This window comes from Micropterus dolomieu, linkage group LG01 (genome assembly GCF_021292245.1).
Source record: "Micropterus dolomieu isolate WLL.071019.BEF.003 ecotype Adirondacks linkage group LG01, ASM2129224v1, whole genome shotgun sequence".
NCBI lineage: Eukaryota > Metazoa > Chordata > Actinopteri > Centrarchiformes > Centrarchidae > Micropterus > Micropterus dolomieu.
This window is the reverse complement of record NC_060150.1, coordinates 40,722,554-40,744,089: the sequence shown is the minus strand read 5'-3', so window position 1 is coordinate 40,744,089 and position 21,536 is coordinate 40,722,554. Positions and strand designations below refer to the sequence as shown.

Genomic DNA, 21,536 nt, shown 5'->3' with positions numbered 1-21,536 from the left:
ATAGTTTTCCTGTAAGTGAACTTTCATACAAAATATATGGTCCACAGCAGCATGTTACTGTAACTGGAAGGTAGCCAGTAAGGATTACTGTATTGTTTGTATTCCACACAGCGCATTGGACGTTACAAATTGGGAGAAAGTTAGGAAGACCCACAACATTTTGTCTCCTTTCTTTTGCGTTGTTGCTGGTCTTGACATGGTATCATGAGCTCAAATTGGACCATGACCTGCTTTGATCCATCTTTTGATGGTAAATACATTTCCTTTATATCTGGAAATATATCAAAAATATATCTGCTAAAATCTGTTGCAGAGTACATATGAAATCCAAAATCAATTTGCACTGGTTCTTCCATTATGTCACTTTTAAATTCAAGCAATAACTGTAGTTAAGTGTGCAAATCTAACACAGGTGATGACCCACAACAATGTAAATTTGTTAGCCAACTAATGTCTCTTAGCTGTTGCTGCATCTCGACAGCACACAGAGGTTCATGAATACAACTGACAGTATAATTCACAGTGATGCAAGAGATTGCAATGAACTTGTTATGCATCTTTGCTTGGTAAATATGTCGTCTCCTTACAGGTATTGACATAGTTTCCAAAGCTTTGAACCTGGCAAAAACAAAACATCTGAGATTTTTTAAGTGCGAGTCAGGAGTAACCAAGGTCACTGTTTGTGCTCATTGTGATGCAGTTCACACAAACCTACAGGAAGGGATGTGGAAAGTGTTCTTTCTTACATATTCACAGGTTACAGTATATGATAGCCTCTTGCATAGCGTTTTCAAAACCACAAAGATCACTTATAAGAGCTAGACATAGCAAAGACAGTAGAAGGGTTCTTGTAGTAATCAGAAGATGAAAAACTCTTGAAGTGGAATTGGATGAAATTTAGAGTTGGTTGAAGTTTGAACATACAATAATTTCTTGTAAATACTTAATAATACTTTAATTCTAAAGCACCTTGAAACCTGAAAAAAAGGTAAAATGTTCAATACATTAGTAAAAATAACACATCCTTTTCAAGAATAAAAAGTTGAATTCCTATACAATAAAACACCATTGCTGTATTCAGTACACTTTTGTGTGCTTGTTGCTTTAACCTCACTTGGTCTGGTATAATCTGTATCTTATGGCAGTTAATTTTACCAAACTTTATAAAGGGCATTGTACTACAAAGAATATTTATTTGAATAGCACTTCTCAAAAACAAAGGTTTACACAGTGTTTAACAATTAAATTAAAAGTACATAAAAACATTACATTACAACATTACAACAACAAAAAGGGCTAAAGGCAATGTTAAATACAAAATCAGTGCAATAATTACAATAAAATTAATTACTGCAAAATGGCCAAACCATAATTCAAACTAGATTTAAATATATTGATTGTGTTTTTTAAGATGGCATTGCTCTGATGACCTCAGATAGTGCAAAGGGCACTAACAGTAACAGTTCTACAGTGTATTCTGGGGCTTTATCATGTAATAAATTATAGGTAATTAAATTAAATTGATTCTAAACAAACTGGGTAATGAACTGGGAGCCACTGTAATGAAGTTAAAATGGGAGTAAGTTGAAGTTGAGAAAAAAGAACATTACAGTTGTCTAAACGGGAGCTTTTTTTTTTGTCTTGAGGTGTAATGATGGATCTAATTTTTGCAGTATTTCTGAGCTGCAGGAAACTTGTCGGGGTCAGTTTTGTGATGTGGCTGTTTAAACATAGACTGGAGTCAAATCCTAATTCTAAAATCTTGCACACTGGTACTCACTAGATAACCATCTAGAACCAAAGGATTGTTGATTGCCAATGTGAGCTGGAGCGATGATTCATACCTCAGTTTTGTCAATATTAAAGTGCAGTCATGGAGAATCAATAGTCTGTTAAGATCATTAGGATCAAAAGAAATGTACCACTGCATATCATCTGCAATAAAAGTACAGAACGTTTGTCTCCCTTTTCTGATAGTAATTACACAACACTGTCGACACATGCTTATAGGCTCTGCCATACTGAGTTGCTGCTGTTGCTACGGATGCTCCCCCTTCAGCTCTGGCAAACCAGTCATTTCTGGTTAGAATGTCACCACAGACTCAAGGTTTAACAACTATTTTATACTCCAAATACAGATTGATTGGCCTGGGGGTGATAGGCTTAATCAGCATTGTGCAGACCATCCTCGCAAGATTATTATATTGTTTATTACAACCCATATTTAAGTTTTTGAGTTTAGCTGTGACCTCTAGTGGCAGAAGATGTTGTAGAGCGACATAGTGCGTGAAAAGGAGGGTCAAGTAAACTCAGAACTTTCACTAAGGATAACGAGGTTCTCATTTGAAAGATAATCAAAGTTAACGTGTTTTGTCATGTGACTTACTACTTACAACACAAGGCTTATGTAATGATTCATTTCAACCTAAACCACGATCTTTTCTTAAACCTAACCAAGTAGTTCTGTTATCTAAACCTAAACAAACTACAAGTCACGGGACTTAAGTAACGTACTAAAGATCCAGTAAGCCTGTTGCTGGACTAGTACTTACCAATACTTTTACATGCTGTTTTGGAAAACAGTTTTGGGACACTTTTTTTCATTTAGGAATGAGGCCAGGATGCATTGTGTGAACTCATTTGACAAGGGCTTCAATGTAACGGATGTTCATTCATTTATAAAAGTCCATCCACTCTAGCTTTAAAAATCTTGGGCTGAAACTCCACTTTTGCTACTATAACAATACTTTAGGATTTTAGCTAATCACTGACCAATTGTTAGCCTTTAGCAATAACCCATAACTGCCATGTGCAGCCACAGTAGTCGCTAATTTTACATACTCTCGCTTTAAAACGTATATTCTACATATGTAGTGCTGAAACCATAGGCTGAAACTTTACTTGTGCTACTGTAACACTATGTTAGCATTTTTGCGAAAGACTGAAACGGTTATTTAGCATTTAGCATTAACCCGTAACTGTTCAACACTTTAAAACTTATAGTCAATACCTATATACTAAAAAAAATATAGTGAAATTCTCTTCTGTTTCCTCCAAAGCCATTTGTTTTCTGAGTTTTATGAAAAAGTTCGACTTGTAAACCCAATACATATTTTAATGATATTGTAGCAGCTGGTAGATCACATCTCTTATATCTAAGTAGATTGACAGTGGCTCGAACACAGGCATCTGATGTAAACTCCAGCACTGATAACGGCTGCGACCAGATGATGATTTGGATTGACCAGCTGTCAATCAAAATCAGCAGAAAGTCTCTTAAATGCCTGATACCTGGGGGTACTTATGAGCAATCAGGGACCATCTGCTATCAGGGGCTCTATCTGCACCTCGGCTGATTACACGTGTAGGCCCAGCGCCTTGGCTTAGGAGGCCCTGGGCAGTTACAGACTCTTCACTCAATTGTTATCATAACCAGGCATCATCAACAAATTGCCCCGACAAAGAGGTGCCCATTTTCAGAGACTCTCCACTAGATGAGGAACATGCTTTTCCTCAGATTGTCTACTGGAACATTGCTAATAGAGTTTGACCTCTTGGCTGCCTGTTAAAGAAAAAATTTTTTGCAGTAGCTTTTTTGGTTCCACGTGTAGCACAGGTGTCTGAGATCATTTATCATGCAATTACTCTCATCTATTTATAGTGTAGTGTGAATAGCAGCAATATTAACACCTTTATGTGATTAGCAGCATAATTTCTTTAATTATGTGTCTGTGTAGTTTTAAACCTTAAGGAAGAAAAGATTAGGAGCACGTGTGATGTTTGTGTTTGTGCCAGACTGCAACGTGTTAACTAAACAACCACAAACAGAAGCATTTTGATTTGTGGAAGTTAATCATGAGAAGAATACATTGTAGATATTAAGGTGAAAAAATGTGCTTTAGGTACATCTTTCTGTCAGGGTTAAAGACGTTTACCTCAAGTATAAGTTGCCCTGCTCTCTAGCACAGAGGCTGAGAAATGAGATGAAATATAAGCTTAACTTTAAGCCAACTGGGGACTTAGTCCTCGCATATTTATTCATGCGGGTGAATATTTATTTCTGCGATTACCCAGCATGAAACAAAACTCCAAAGAAAGTCTGGCTCCGTTTTCTCACTCTCAGACAGAACAAAAATAAAAATAAATAATCCGCTGGCCGTCCATCCTGGGGTGCCTGTTGGTGGCAGAGCAATGGGGCCCCTGCTCAGGCATCAGCTGGACGACTCCTCACTGGTCCTTTGAAAAAGAGAAAAGGGGGGAAAGGAAGATCAAAGGCCATTGCAGCGCCATGTTTTATTCTCTGTCTTTCTCAGCAGCGCTCACAGTTCGCCTTGCCTTCAGCAAGAAAAAAATGTCAGACCTGAGGTTTGTGTATTCTATAGTTCCACACAAATTAGACTGGTCCCAGACCTGGGCTATATAAATAATTCTCTTGGGAGGTATGTGTGTGAGTAGGAGTGCAACAGCTTGCTCCTTGAATGCCTGGGGAACGCAAGGAGCCGAGAAGTAGGTCAAAGTGGCAAGATTAGGGTAATAGGGTGTAAAAGAAGAGAAATTTAGGATAATAACTGGAAAATAACTCACGGTGGATCCATCATTCACACATTCATGTCCAACGGAATGCGCCAGAGGTATAGTATATAACTAGCCAGTGGAGCAAAATTTGACAGAGAAAATATGAACTATGATCATCAGGATGAGCAAATCGTCCAGCCTTCAAAGGCTGCCATTTTCCTCGCCTCAGAAAGGTCAAAACAACAACATAATTGTGAAAACAGGCAACTCATTCAAAATTCACTCATGTTAGAGGCAAGGTTTACTCAGCTTCATAAAAATGTAACTGCACGTTTAATAGCTTGACACACCATAGACATATGCTACAGTTCCAAGGATATGGATTGTGTTTGATCCTTGAAAAATAACATTTAGTTTAATCTAGTTTTCTTTCTCTCTTTTTGCTATCTGCCTCTTTGACTATTTTTTTTTTTTTTTTTTTTTACATTTTTAACCTTTGAAATCTCACCCTTGAAAGAAAGAAACTTCAAACTTATTACATCAGCAAATGTCTTTGGCTTGGATGCGTTGAAAGAAAATCTTTTGGAGCAATGTCTCATACAAAATAGAATAAGAAAGAGAGGACAGTCAACTCTCTGCACAACACACAACCCATGGTTTTCATTCATTTCGGGTCACTTTTTCCCTAATTCTCATTTAAACACATTTAAAATGTGACCACAGAGCCCATACGAACATGCTTAGAGCATCAGTACAATGATGAATTAAAGTAATTAGAAAATGATGCACAGGAGTCCTCTCCAGTGATGACTGGCAAAACATGTCAGGGCAACATCAGCATTAATGAGCCATAATCGAAATAGGCCTAATTAGCAGCACTTTGTACTTTTACATAGGTTTATCATCATTAGCCAAGCTTGATATAGCGCTGAATGTGTGGGTGGCATAAGTGTTTGTTTATCATGTAGACACAGAAAATAGTTACATGCTACAACAGCCTCAGTAGAGGGGAGGGGAAGGGGGGTTTCTGTAGGACTACATCTGCCACCAGGAGGGGCTTCAGGGCTAATTAGATCTCAAAAAACTCTGGAAACTGTGGAAGGAACAGATCTACTGGAGGTGTTTGGGGGGGGCTTTTAGTCATCTTCACCTGAATTATAAATTTGAATCAAGATGACTAATAAATCGTCTATCAGAGGGACCATTACAGCCCATCAACACAGGTTTAACACCACTTCTGTGCAGTTAAGTACTACCATTGTATTTAAATCTAGACTACCTTGAGCTGATATTTGTAAATTGTGAGTCCAAGACGTAAATGGTCACGAGTCTCAATCCTCTGTGGAAAGTTGCTTCCTGGCATGTCTCTCTCTGCTGATCTTACACTGTTTTTCTGACATAATTGATGAAAATATTCATCGATCATGTCTTCTGCTATCCACTAATTTACACATTTTTACATGAAGCAAATAAGCCAGGAGCCGACTCCTGATTAATAATTCACTGGCTGTTTTCCCCCTTTCTATTGTCATTTCAAGGTGTGAGCACGCCAGGTTTATTTTCCTAATAAAACCGAATGGCACAATGAGAGGATGGAATTATCCTGGTTGTATTTAATTGAGTTTGACCAGGTCCCTGCTCGGTGTCGGTCTAATCTCCCTGCAGCACAGTAGTCTCTCTCCCAGGGAGACAGGGGAGGCCGATAAACTTTGAAGCTTGCGCTGAGAACCTGCTCGCTGCACCCTCTGCATTATTCATGATGCAGGAACTAGAGCATCTTCAAATGGCCTGTCATTTCCTTTTACCCTCCATCACAATGGCCATATGCTGCACACACTAGAAGAGGGGATGGGGACACATTAGAGGAGGGGATGGGGAAAAGCAATCTCCAGCTAAGCCTAGCCAAACAGGAACACATACATACTAACAGATACATTCACAGGTAAACCCACAAAAAAAGGGGATTGTACAAGTGGGAAAGCTTGGGAAATCAAAATCTGCTGTGGCATGTTCAAATCTTGTGCCATTCAAAACTAACCTCCTCCCACTGCTTCCACCCCACGCAGCTACTGCTACTGAAGTAAACATAATGATATTCCCGTGTTCCTGCCAAACCCGAGTCTGCATCAGTGGCAGAAAAGTTACGAAAGGACAAACAAAGGGAATACTCAAAACAAAGAATATCAAAACAAAGTTTTATGACATTTTTGGAAAGACAAAAAGTGCACCGGAATAATTGTTCTCATAGAAGAGGAAGGGTGTAAATCTCTCATGATGAGGTGAAGTTAATTATTTCAATTTTTTCAGAGCGAAGGCGTAATCATTGTTGGAGTATAAGTTGCATGGTCCCCAGTACCTCTATTCTTCTCTCAGATCAATGACATTTTGTCAACCACCCTTGAGTCCTTTCAGCCAATGTTCCGCACTTTATTTGTGTTTGCTGAGTTTGTTTGCGTGACAAAACCACACAAGGCATGTCCCTCCGAGGTAATTGGGACTGCCGTCATTTGGCCTCCCTAATGTCTGCCATTCAGCATTAACATATCATTAGCTCTTTCTGGGACCGTTCACTCAGAAAATTAGAGGTCTCTGTAGACCCCGTGGCTCCATCAATATGGCAAAACCAGTTGACACCTTCTCTTTGTAGTTCTCAGGAGAGAAAAGCGAAATGAAAATAAGCGCAGGAGTAATGATGGTGTTTCAGGTGGTTCTTTATTATATTCATTTGTAAAACTTTGTATTTGTGGCTGCAGTCGGTGGAACATAATTTGCTGTTCATAAAGAATATAACTGGCGCTTTTTTTCTGACCTTAACCTTGAAGTATAAAAGATGGTGCTGACAGATTGTGGAACGTGATAAAATTGCATATATGGTTCCCGAGGGCTGACATGGATTCTCCTAAAATAACATCAGCCTTAAAGTGATTCGTTAAATGCTATTGTAAAAACCCTGTCCTTGTTGAATGGTGAAGATGACTGCGCTGCCTTGATACCCTAATGACAAAACATCTGGTAGATTGTTCCTGCACTGTGATGGAATTGCTGTAGCTCCAGCATTTAGTCTTAGTAAATACCTTGTTTTGACATCTATAATGGCATGAAAGTTGTTTTTGTTGTTGTCTCACACCCTAAATAGGTAGCTTCTGTAAAGTGAAGCTGTTCTTCTCCAGGGTAATTAGAGGTTAATATTAAATCTGAATACAAATATGCAGCGCCACAAATTACTCTGTCTAACAGGAGAACGGTGGCTCAAAAAAAGTGCATTTGCCTGCAAGGTCACTGTTTGGTTGATGACCATCATCTTTTTCTCACATTTCTCATGCACATAATTATTTGTGTTCATTATTGTACTAGTGAAAATAGTAAATAAACACATTAATTAAACACATTAATAAACCCATAAATAATCCTCACATCGTTTCATTTACTTTATTGCAATGTATTATTTTGCATATGTAGTAAACTTGAAAGACCTTTTTGCTTCTGGCTGATAGATGGATATACTGGGGTTTTCCATAACACAGCAATTGTATTTTTGAAATACCAAGTAAGCATAACTTGGAAAACAAAGGAGCATCCTAATGCTATGATGTATATATTATTATATGTTGCATTCATATATCATATAGCCTACTGTTTTTCACTGCACATATTGAGACATATGAGAATTAGATAGATTACATTTGAATCTTGAATCTCAATTAACAATACGAGAAACACAAAATACCACAAAAGAGTTGATAACAATATTATTGTCATTTAGGTTCACATTTACCACTTGTATTGTAAAAACTGAACCTGACAGTCAAAACGTAAGACTGTAAACAAAAATGTTTCCTCTCTGCCTTTTCTTCCACTCTGGGATAAATAGTTGAAGTGGGAAGGTAATAAAAGAAAAACATTTTGTGATTAGCATTAAAATGGTCGTTTATAATTTTTGGTTGTTTTTTTAATAGAGAGTTTAGAGGAAGAGAAATACTTTATATTTTTTATTTTTTGTAAGTGAAATTAGAAAATGAATTCATTATTTAAAAATGCCAAACATTTGCTACTTCCAGCTTCTTACAGTAAATGCCAGGATTTACTTTGAATATATTTGGTGTTAGGGGGCTGTTGGCTAGTAATTTTCACTGTTTTCTAAAATTTTTTTTAACTGAACCATTAATCAATTAACACTTGTGTTTTATGGATATTGGCTTTACTTACTCACTCATCCCACTGCTCTATGTGTAAAAATGATAATGAAAAAATCTGCTATATTGTCCCTTACAAAGTTGCACTGCTCTAACCTTATTCAATTACTATATGTAAGATAGTATTGAAGTGGTAATGCTACTATCTTGTACATTTGATGAAGGTGTCACTATATAGAAAGGACAATAAAGTTATGTAATGTGTTATGTAATATGTAAGAAAATATTTCATGTTTATGTAAGAAAGAAAAGTTCAATATGTTATCCTCCAAAGTGACGTTACTTATGTTTGGGGTCAATTAGACCTGACACACAGAAAGTCCTTGTTAGATTTCTTATAAATAAACTTTTACATATAAACAGACAAAATTGGGAGAGGTAGTACTGTATAAAAAGTACTGTCAACACCAATATAGACAGATATAAAACTATAGTATACAACACATGAAAACTGACCGTATTTAACCATGTTTTACAGATAGAGTTGATGAAACTTCAAACACAAGCAACATCATCATGTTACTTTACATACTCATGTATGACAAAACAATGTTAAGCATGAGCCATTAAGCCAAATACAACATTGGGTAAATTGTACACATAAGGAGTGGACAATAAGGATAAACTTTGATCATTATAAATGTAATTTTATATTGTGACTGATGTGATTGGTCTGGAAAATAAATTGAAAAGTTGTTGTTTGTGGATAAAATAAACAGACAGGAAGGATAGTCCATGACAGTAATGCAAACATCTACATAAAGAGATCCAATAAAAAAAGTCCTGCTCATTGATTGCAACATTGTCCATAATAGTCTAATGCACCCCCAAATAGAAGAAGATAAAATACCTCAGTCTAAACAATGTAATGATATGACTTCTCACACTGTATGTATTCTCATATCAACTAGCCTTAGTGAAAAGCATTGCCACATGCTACAGACCCAGTAGTATTATTTTTACATTGTACTGCCATTATCATAAACCAGATACCTCAGAAAGAAAAGTTTGGGCTGCTTGTATCAATCAAATAAGGGAAATATTGTCCAGGTTGCCACATAGCTGGCAGCTAAATAAAGCTATCTGGCCAGGGGACATGTTTTGGCTTCTAATGGGCATATCAACACGTGCGAGACAGTGAGTAAATATTTCCCGTGGACGGCCATTAGAAAGTCACTGTTCAACGGTAAAGGCTTTCTAATCCCTGCTGGTATGTGTTTCAAATTCAGCAGACAGAAGGAAGCTGATCCAATTCCCTGCATCCTGCAGGACACAGATCTGCATTTCCTCTGCACTTTGATAAAACAGCAGCCAAGCTGTCCGCCTCCATTAACAGCCCCTCTGATTTTACACTGTGCTCTGACAACTCTGTGTGTGTGTGTGTGTGTGTGTGTGTGTGTGTGTGTATTTGCCTCCACATGCGTGTCTGTGGGTGCATATAATAAATATGTTTGCGTGAGTAAGTCTGTGATGTATGTCTTGGGATGTGTATGTTTACATTGCTTTATAGCAAAGAGCTATAGAGGTGTCACGACCGGGAAAGTCTGTGTTTATTTTTAGAAAATGTGGACAGCCTGAAATCTGTGGGGAGACTCCAAAGATATATTTATATATATATTTATATATATGTAACGCTTTAGACCACAGCCGCAAGATACAGCATAACTCTTCCCAATATACAGTGTATTTTCTTGTAATAACAGTGTACTAGTGCAGTACATATGAAGGTACATGGGAACAAGATGTGAAGTTAAGGAATAAGGAGGAAACAATCTGGGAATGTGTTTATACTGGATGTTGTGGGCCGTAAGTGTTACCATAAATCTTTTATAGATTATAAAACATAAGGTTTATATAGTTGTTTTAAGCTCTTGAATCAGAAGCTGTTTTTGCTTGTTTTCACCGCCTTTATTTTTTTAGGCTGCTCAGAAATGCTATTACTTCTCAGTATTACTAAACATATATACTATTTAAAAAAGTGGTTTGATGTCATTTGCATTCAGAAGACTCAATGGGTTAAATCACATGTTGTTATATTTACATTATCAAACCATATACGTTGTATACAAAATTCTAAAATTATATACAGAAATATCTTTTTAATATTTACAAATAAATATTTACATTTGAAAGTGCGGCACGGTGGTACAGTGGTTAGCACTGTCGCCTCTCAGCAAGAAGGTTGAGGGTTCAAACCCCAACTGCCCCGGCCTTTCTGTGTGGAGTTTGCATGTTCTCCCCGTGTCTGTGTGGGTTCTCTCTGGGTGCTCCAGCTTCCACCCACTGTCCAAAGACATGTGCTAGATTAATTGGTGACCCTAAATTGACTTTAGGTGTGAGCGTGAGTGGTTGTTTGTCTATATGTGGCCCTGCGATGTACTGGCAACCTGTCCAGGGTGTACCCTGCCTTTCGCCTGATGTCATCTGGGATAGGCTCCAGCCTCCCACAACCCTATACACAGGATAAGCGGTTGACGATGAATGGATGTTTACATTTGAAAATATTTATATATTCAATCGTGTGAATCATGTCATTGCTAAATTTGGAGAAAATCTATCATATTTATTGTGTAAACCAGCCCCAGTGCTTTCTTCACAGTAATATTTTCTAAGTCACTTCCTTTTAACACTGTATAAGTCCGAACATGGCTGGTGGCTCGACTCTTCAGACTCAAGGGTCTTCTAAATGCCACGCAGGCTCGTCACAGTTATGCAGAACAATGATCCACACAGCTTGAAGGGCAGGACAAAAAAAAACAGCGCATATTTTTGTTCCACCTCCGTGATGACGTGTATACACAGGATGGTTAAGTACGATAAATTGGCTAGAAATTGGCCAATGAGTTCAGACGCGCTTATAATGTGGCTTAAATTGCATGCCCTTTCAGGCAGGGGAACAAACCTCCTCAATGTCAGAGCTCTCTCCCACATGTTGAGTGCTTAGTTTGCCATGCAGTACAAGATCTCCAGGCCTGTTTAGTATTCACCCACTTGAGTTTCCTAAAGGTTACCAAACCTAATTAGACATTTATGCAGGATCTTCAAAGGTCCCTCCGTTATTAATGATGTGCTACTTCTGAGGACTGCATCGATGGCTTTTTTTTCTGACTCACACTCCTCACAATATGTGCATACACAATGGAGACACACAGACAGCCAAAATACAAGAACAGACTGGTGGCCGGCCTGGTAGTTATTACCAAAATTGCTTGCTTGTACTACACTAAAATGCTCACACACACACATGTGCACACTGTACACATTATATTCTTATGCTGTGGTTTAATACAGGGTCAAATACACTAAAGAAAGACTGGTCTACATGAGCCACCTGTACGTAACAAACCCCCTTCAAAATAAAAGCACACAAAGAGAAAAACTGCTAATAAAGCACAATAATTATGTAAAATTTGGGTCAACAACCGGCGATTATTTTCTTCATCGTTTAATCTGCAGATTGTTTTCTCAATTAACTGATAATTGATAATTGATAATTGATCGTCATCCAAAACCCAATGATACTATTGACAGAGACGGAAGAAGTATTCCAATACTTTACTTAAGTAAAAGTACTTTGTTACATGTAAAAGTCTTTTGTTCTCTTATGCACACTAGTTATTATCTTGTGTATTAAATATATATAGTAAAGTGCAAGTACCTCAAAATTGCGGTACAGTGTAGTACTTGAGTAAATTTAGTTACTTTCCACAACTATCGTATCAGACAACAAAAATAGAACTTTCTCACAATTTAGACTCTGGAACGAGGTCACTGCCATCATTTTTGCTTTTAAGAAATTACTTTAATGATTATTCAATTGCTGATACATTTGATCTCAATCGACTACTGGGGTAATTGACTAATTGAGTCAGCTTTATCACATATAATAGTTTCTCTTTTTTTATTACAAACAACACAGCAAACGTTACATCACGCATAAGGAGAAAAAGAGGAAATGAGAAATACCCTGCCACAAAAAAGTCAAGTCAAGATCCGTTAAGTGTCCGATTTAAGGTGCTGCTTTCAGAGCAAGACCAGGACCCTGGTCCATCCTCTCCTCATGTCCTGAATTTGGAATTACTTTAGACAAGAAATGTGTGAAGACTAAAAAAACAACCTGCTCCAAAGCCAAGTGACACCTCTAGCCTCACGTTGCCCTTTAACATGATTAGGTAAATCTGATTATGAAGCATGTTTACATAAAGTCTCAGCAGGGCCCAAGGTAAATGTAGTTGACACGACACCCTAAATAAAATTCAATTTCCATTTATTATTTACATTCGGACTTTAATCAATTATGAATGACAGCTAATTAGTGGTGTGCAGGGGCCATCACTCTCTGCAGTGTCAGAGTCTCCTAAATGTACTGTATGTCATGGAGTGTGGACATTGACAAAAAACCTCTCACCACTTTACAGATTTGGGTGTCTTTTTGCTGAGGAGACTTCACTAATCATCTGTGAAAGTGCATGCAGTGTGAGTGCGTGCACGTGTGCGCATGTGCGTATGTGTGAATGTGGGGTGCATGTGTTTGATAATAATAAGGCAAGTGAAAATGAAGAGGAGCTAAACTGTGTAAGTCATTTCTCATTTCCTTGCTTCAGTGCCTGTCAGAAGAAAGCCCTGCATTTTGAGTGATGGCTCAGACAACAAAAAGTGAACAACAAACCCTGTGGCTCTGAGGAGAGAAATGGAGGAAGGAAAAGTAAGAAAGAAAGGAAGAAAGAAAGAAGTAAGGAAAGAACGGAAGAAAGAAAGAAGTAAGGCAAGACCGGAAGAAAGAAAGAATCACGCATCAATGACAAATACACAGTTTTTAAAAAATGACCAAACCAACAAACAAACAAAGCAAAATCCCAATATCAATGCCTTGATAATGCCACTGAACATGCCCTGAAAGTGAAACATAATAGAGAAAAAAATTACCTATACAGTTGGCACTCATACACTTTTGGAAGGACCTTTCAAGGGGCTGATTTAATGTGAGAGCATCAATCCTTTAGCAGCACAGGGCCTTGACAGCAAGTGAAAGTAATCTCTTCTTTATTAATGGGACTTTTCACTTTGGACCCGAGGCCTTTGGTATTCCATAATAGTAGTTTCATACTACAGACCTAAGGAAAGAACAATATGAAATCAGATCAAGTGGATGTGTTATGTATGATAAGTGGAAAGTATTTCTTTCAAAATTCAGCAGCAGCCTTCCAGAAGAAGAAGAAGAAGAAGAAGAAGAAAAAGATGAGATGTAAGAAGCCAAACTCTTAAAATAGCGTCTAGTACTCTGTGTATTTTGATTCAATGGAACAGTCTCATGGCAAGTGTGGAGAGGGAAAACCTGTCTTGTGACAACAAAGAAAAACATTATTTAGTTGCTTCTTTTTACAAAATTTAAATTAGTGGTTAATTTAATTTGTGCATTGTGTCAGTTTGATGAATTCAATAATCTTGCCTAAGAATCTGTTCAGAGGCCTTGTTCTTCATGAGATAACTGCTAAGGTATAACTGTAAAGCTAACCTGCATTCACACCCCACCGATTTAACTCTTAATGTGACATTTCGTATATCACAAAATGAAACAAACAAAAAATATGTAAACCCATTGTTCAGCCACAGAAGAAGCCTACTATTTGCTTTAATGTATGTCTCATGGGCACACAAAAAGAAACAACATGTTGGGCAAAGTCCTCTTCCTTACACACTGGTGCTGGAAATATTGACCTTCTATCCAGATACACTGGTAAAGAAACTCGATAATAATGTCAAAATATTAATCAAGTTTATACACGTGCTACCATGCAACCTAAGTATTAAAGCCCCTGAAACGTGGCTTTAAATCTTAAAGCTGCCATAATCAATACTTTAGAAAAACTGTGGCTCAAATTATTGTGTGTAATATGAAAGGTATTGCTCATAGTGAAGGACCCAAAGGCACTGCAGTTCCTATCATTTATATAGAGTGTCTTTCAGCTCATTGTTTTGGATTTCTGCAGGCAGCTCCAAAAACCTGCTCTATGATACCTGATCAGCACCAAACGGCAGACAGACACAACTAGAGACTAGCTGGTGAACACAGTGGAGCATTTGGCAGCTTCAGAGCAAGATATTCCCCTCAGGCGGCAAAAACAGAACTACAAGTAGAGTGAATATTGGACTTACTTTCATCAGGTGGACAGGAACACAACCACAAATGAAAGATCATGTTGCTCCATATCCGTTGTGTGGGTGTTTTTTGATCAGATTTAATTGACAGTGACCAAACAAGTCAGCTACTGCTGTCAGATTCTGATTAACATGTTGCTAAATCCAGGGAATCATAGGGAATTAAATGGAAATACAGTAATATCTCGTAAACTAACCAACATTTTTAACTTTTGGCAGAAATAGTGTGTTAATAGGAGCTGACATCCTATAACTCAGACTATAGGAAGAAACTGACTGGGTGTTCAGGGCATTTAATGAACAAAAACCAAATCAGCAATGGCAAGCTCAAACATCTTTGATGAATTCAGGCATCTCATTAACATCAATACAACTTTTTAGGCATTGTCAGCACAGCTAGGATAGTTCCATTTATTTGTATCTTTTATCAGAGGACGAGGTCAGTTAACTTTGCAACAAAAATGTGCATCTGAACATATAAAAGACAAACAGGAAATTACAGAATTGCAGTAAGTTCCAAGTGCACTTTGTCAGCAATTATGATGGCTGTGATGGGGACTGAAGTGTTTTTGGTTAAAGGATGAACTCTCCATAACGGCAGTCCATTGCCTCATGTGTAGCTCTCTGTTCAGCTTTTTGATGAATTGGTGAATTGCAATCTGATTTGTCAAAAGAAATGGCAGGGTATGATTTCATGTTGAGTCCAAATCATGATTAGCGATTAGCAACAGGCTCACTAACTCTTCAATCACACACACAATCACTGTCTGTCCTGCTGGGGTCAGTAATCGGGCTGGTGCTTGGGAATGGCTGCCTCCTAAATTTACATCATCATTAGTAGGCTATTATATTATAAAGCTGGAAATACCTAACCTTAAGTATATGTTGCACTGTGGTATGTTCAATGAGGCCAACAAAAACAGTATTTGATGCTTTGTTGATGATTGTATGTTGTTCCTCAAATGGAGGAATATGGATAAAAGCGTCTGCCAAATGAGTAAATATAAATGTAACATTAGCTCCGGGAAGTACTTGAACATTAGCCCCTGAAGAGTCAGAGTGTGAATTGTTCATCAGAACTGCTTTTGAGTTCCCTCGCATTAAGTTTTACATTCCCCCGATCCATAGGAACAGTTATTGTGTTGGTCCAGTCCAGTGCCACTTTAGGGAAACACACTCTACAGACAGGAGTATGGAACATCAAAAGTGTCAGAATTAAATGAAAGAATAAATAAATAAATACAGAAATATATGCAAGAAAGAATGAATGAATAAAAGAATAAATACATACATTTGCTTTTGCTTTTCCCTTAGAGACCTATGTGTAGTGCTTATTCTTTCCTCTTCCTTAACTGTCAATCAACGTGTTGTGGCCCGCCCACTAAGTCAGGTCGAGCAGCCGATGACTGATACTATCTTCAGTGTCCATATGCTGTCCCTGGAAGAGTGTTATGATTGGAAGAAAGTTTGGAAGGAGTTATGCTGCGTTCAAGACCGGTCGGAACTGGAATATTTCCCAGTTGAAACTTCCGATTTCCCACATCAAAGCATTCCAGGTGCATGGTGGCGCATGATGCCGAAAGTGAACAAAAAGGTCAGATATTCCAACTTCAGCAATGCAAATGAAAACTGTTGTTTGATAATGTTATCATTAGCCAGAAGCTAGCCATAGACACCGTGAGAAGTGACTTTTCCCTTGTCAGTGGTGTAAAATATGTAGTTGGATTGTTTCACATAACTTAGTTCTTCTCCCTCGCTGTGTTATGGCTTTGCTATGTGGGGATAAATGTGCTGGTTATGTTCATGAGACAGTCAGCTGATTAGTATTATTGACCGCAAAACAGTAACGTTAGCCTACAGCATAACAGCTCATATTAGCTAGCTAAACTTTTACTACCCTGTTAGAAAAAATATGTAGTTGGATAGTTTCATGTGGTTCTTCTCCCTCGCTGTGTTATATGGCTTTGCTATACGGGGAGAAATGTGCTGGTTATGTTCGTGAGACAATCAGCTGATTAGTATTATTGTCCGTAAAACAGTAAGTTAGCCTACAGCATAACAGCTCATATTAGCCAGCTAAACTGTGACTACCCAGTTAGAAGAAATATGTAACGTTACTTGGATTGTTATTTCGAAGGTTGTTCTCCAGCGCTTTGGCTTCGTTTAGTGGACAGAAATGTGTCTTTTGTGTTTGTGAGACAATCATCTGATGATTACAATTAGCTATAAAACCGTAACATTGCATGGACCATGGTGGCTCAGATTAGCAAGCTAAATGTTTACTGCCATGGTGGAAAACATTTATTTTTACTGCTAACAGCATTACGATAACAACACTGTGTGCCTATCAAGTGACTAATTATGCTTATTGTCAGAATTTGCATTAGCAACAACATATTTGTTTGTATTGCTTCTACGGTGGATACAAAGGTTACTACAAACTCAAATTATGGCTGTCAATACTTATTACTTATTAGTGTTATATTGTAGAGCACCTTTGATCCTCACCTGATGATGGCTTTGTAAACTTTATCCATGATGTGGTTTATAATGGACTGTGGTACAGAAACAGTGACATTTTTAAACACTCTTCGCTTACATTTTCCATGTTTTCTGTCGGTGATCATACTTGCACTAAATGTGATAGGTTTTGGGATGTTCAGTTTATTAGGCCAGATGAGCAAACCCTACCAAGATGTAACACATTGTGGATTACAGTACAGTAATGTATTACAGTAGTATGCGACTGTGTCATGTAGCACTTCATTTATTGATGCTGCTGTTGTTTCTCCAGCTACGAGACAGGTCCTGCAACATCGACTCCCTTGAAGAGAAAACCTGCAAGTCCCAGCTCCAGCATTGTCTAGCATTGGTGCTTCTAGTGGAACAGACCGGTAAGTCATGCATAACAATATATTAATTTTGTCCTAATAGCTTTGATTAGAAACATGAACTTTATGATTAGTGTGTAATTTTATATCATTTTTGGTCTATATCTACTGCTGAATGAGCATATGTGGGATATACACAACTTGCTCTGGTTATTCTTTACAGAGATGAGCATCTTGATGTCATTCCAGAAGCCACAGAAATACAGGGCCTTGAACACAGGTAACATGTACACATCATAACTTTTAGCCCTGTATTGCTTTTCTCCAAATGTTCATAATATATATTTGTAATATGTTTTTTCCAGCTTACATGACATGAGCATTGTTAAGGAGGATTTGGAGGAAAATGTTTTCAATGACCCAATGAACTGTAAGTAGTACTTCCTAATTACATGCATTATTTTTCTGTGATAGTATTTGAGAACTTGTTTTTATCGGAAAGTTGTCATTATGTACAGAATTGATTGGGCAGATGAAGCTTCCCCTTAGTCCCTTGACAGAGATGATGGACAGAATGGTTTCAGCTCTGATGAAGAGTATCCTCCACTGATTTCTATACGGTGTGTTATTTGTCAGTCTCAATTTGCAATTGTTTTGTGGTGTCTGTTTACTACAGATTTTTGTGCCTCAACAGACTGGGTGGAGCACTGAAGAAAGCACACTCTATCTATGGACTTCCTGTTATTGGAATCAACGAGACTGTGCATGATCTGCCTGCACATGAAGAACCTACTGATGAGCCTTCACCCTGTGATCATGACCCTGTTTTCCCAGAACCACAGAATGTCCTTTGTGAAGATGACATCATAGGTGTCAGAGTCTCCATAGTGTACGAGAACTGCTTAAGACAACTGGCTACATTTCTGATCCTGCCTGTGGATAAATGCACTGGCCTTCTGAGGACTGGTGCGCCGTGCAACTCTGTTGCACCCTCTGAGATCAACATCACCACCAAGGGCACAGCAGCTACTATCGAATGGGTAAGTCCAGACACTCACAGAATATCACAACTTTAAATTAGTATAAAATGAAAGGTTATACTAAAAGCCAGTGCTGTACATGACAAAAGCAAATGTTTCTTCTCTGTGACTTTTAGATTTGTCCTAATGGACACAGCTTGTGGAGGTGGAATTCCCACCCTGTGATGAACATTGGGATGCAAGCTGGAGAACAACTACACAAAGGTTGCCCTCTTGTTCAAATTCATGAACATGGGGATGAGGAACAGGAACACCTTCTACTCCATTCAGGACACTTACTGTGTCAATTCAATAAAGGACTTCTGAGAGAGAAGAAAGAAGGACAGAGATTTTTTGTCGCCTTCAAGGGAAAGAGATTGGTGTCCTAGGTGTGTAGTTGATACTGTATTATGTAACATAGCTATTGAATACACTAAGCAATGACAGTATGGAAACAACTAATTACTGTTTTTCTGTTGAATTATATCTTTTAAAAATTCAGCGCATGGCAGTAATGACTCTCCTGGTCACTGTGCATAATACTGCAGCTACACCACCATGGAGAATGACACCAAGGAGATCATTCATGTTGCCACCATAGACAAGCGGCAAACATCATGGAACTCTGTCGTCATGGAGAAGGAGGGTTTCATCCAGACTGTGGACAAGCTTACATCAGAGATAAAGCTAGTGGAGATCTGCACAGATGCTCATGCCCAGATCGGTGCCCTTATGAGTAAATATTTATGTGATATATTGTATGAATGCATGTGTATAACAGCAATATAAATATTATAGTAACATGACATTATTTACCACTTCATAGACCCAGACAAAGGCAAATACATTAAGGCCCTAGGAATTCATCACAGTAATAACTGGCTGATGTTGTGAAACATTTATTAACCACAAGGTTACTATTCTGTACATCAGGGTTATTGAACTATGTGCAGTTGATGGATGACAGTATGGAAGTTTTCATTGCACTCAAAGACAACAGCTTTTGTTTGCTTTACGTTACTCATTCTAACCTCACCTCTACACACAGACTATAGTAGAATGCCTGTATTTTATTGTAATATTTATTTTTCTCTTTTCGAGGCAGCAAAGATAAAAGGACAGTCCATCCTCTTCAACTGGCTGAAGGACATAGTCAACCATTTTTGGTGGTGTTGCAAGACTGCCGACACACGTGGGCAGTTTCTTGAAAGCACACAATTTTATTATATCTTTGAGTAATTTAATTAATTGCTATATTAAGGACATATTTATAGTGCATTTTTATGTTTTGCAGGCATTATGGGTTGGCATCCTTCACCATGTCTGCAGCATTCACACCTACACTATGGGAAGCTGCAAACATGGCACCTTGAATCGGAGCAAATGCGGGGAAAGATGTGGATCCAGAGAGACTCCCTGTGCCACAAAGCTTTGGTGGATATAGTTCTCAATAAGAGGTGGCAGAAAGATGTACAAATCAGGTAGTGTGGCTATACTTTTTCACACTGATGTATATCAGTAATATTTGTGCTTACTGCTCATGTACACAGAAGTATGTATTTGTTTGTTCTATCAGATCGACTGCAGACCTAGAGTCATTCCAGAATCATATCCTGATGTATGCCAGCAAGTGCTATGCTTTCAGACCCCCAGTTTATGAGGCAAGAGTTCTGCTTGCTGCTTTGGAATACAATTTCCACCGGAACCGACCAACAATGGAAACGTTGGACGGCAAAGAGATGGACGTTTTACACTTATATAATATTCCCATTCATAGTACAATATTCAGCCAATGTTTTATATGCAATTGATTGTATTACACCCAAGGTTTTCTCTTGTTCTACTTACAAACTGATATTAAATGGTTGTAATTTGTGTAATTTCAGTTTCAAAAGATTGTATAAGAAGAACACTAGAAGATAACACTGTATCTTCTAGTGTTCTTCTTATACAATCTTTGCCTTGAAATCTGAAAAAACCTACGGATACATTTCCGAGTAGGATTGTGAAGAACAGACTCATAAGTGGAGTGGGAATGCCTAGAAGGAGGAGCCTTCGACCAGATGACCCCAGACAGCTTGGTTTGGTGCCCCCCGTACCTACACCAGCCACATCAGACTTGTTGCAGAGACTTGTTGCAGAGACAAGTCAGAAGAGGTCTAGGTAAATTACACAAATTTGTTGTCTATGTTGTACCATATTACATGTCACTGAATGATATTTACATTACAATATAGTCTGTAACTATGTTTGATGGCACTGTCTTCAACAGGACCGTTATTCCAACCAGCATCTGATGTGGAAGGATCCCCATAGGAGATCACCTTGCATGAGTCCTGGTTCTTGTCAGGCAGGATCACAAGGGAAAGAACTTCAGTTCACTGACAAAGTCATAGCTTTAACTCTTCAAAAAGAGAAATTTATTAACATTAAATTCTGTTCCTACCCTCCTCCAGTGGTTATTTCATGTTTTTCCATTTTGCACACGTTTCATCTTATTCTTCTAAGTACACTGTGACCAGCGAATATTATTTTCAGTAGGTAGCCTAAATTAGAGTTTACAATTTTGAACAGTAATGATAAGTAAGGCTACAGCTGTCTCCTATTATGTAAATATAAATAACTAAAATTGGTATTGGAAATGTTATGGCAAAGTTTGAAATTGTCATACTTTTCTAAACACATGTATAAATGTATATAATAAAAATAAAAACACCATGTGCTTCTATTTCTTACCTTTTGTTTTTTCAATACCATAGAACTGCAGTTGAGCAACTATAGCACAATATATAACTATAAAACATACATCAAATTTAAAT

At 37.9% G+C, this 21,536-nt stretch overlaps 1 long non-coding RNA gene across 1 annotated transcript; it reads left to right on the top strand.

The window, feature by feature from the left end:
• Positions 1 to 18,537: 18,537 nt before the first annotated feature.
• On the top strand, positions 18,538 to 21,167 carry LOC123975955. Its single transcript, XR_006826197.1, has 6 exons — positions 18,538 to 18,738; positions 18,855 to 19,106; positions 19,220 to 19,453; positions 19,819 to 20,198; positions 20,294 to 20,880; positions 20,990 to 21,167. It is a non-coding gene; the product is annotated as an uncharacterized LOC123975955 (long non-coding RNA).
• Positions 21,168 to 21,536: the final 369 nt, after the last annotated feature.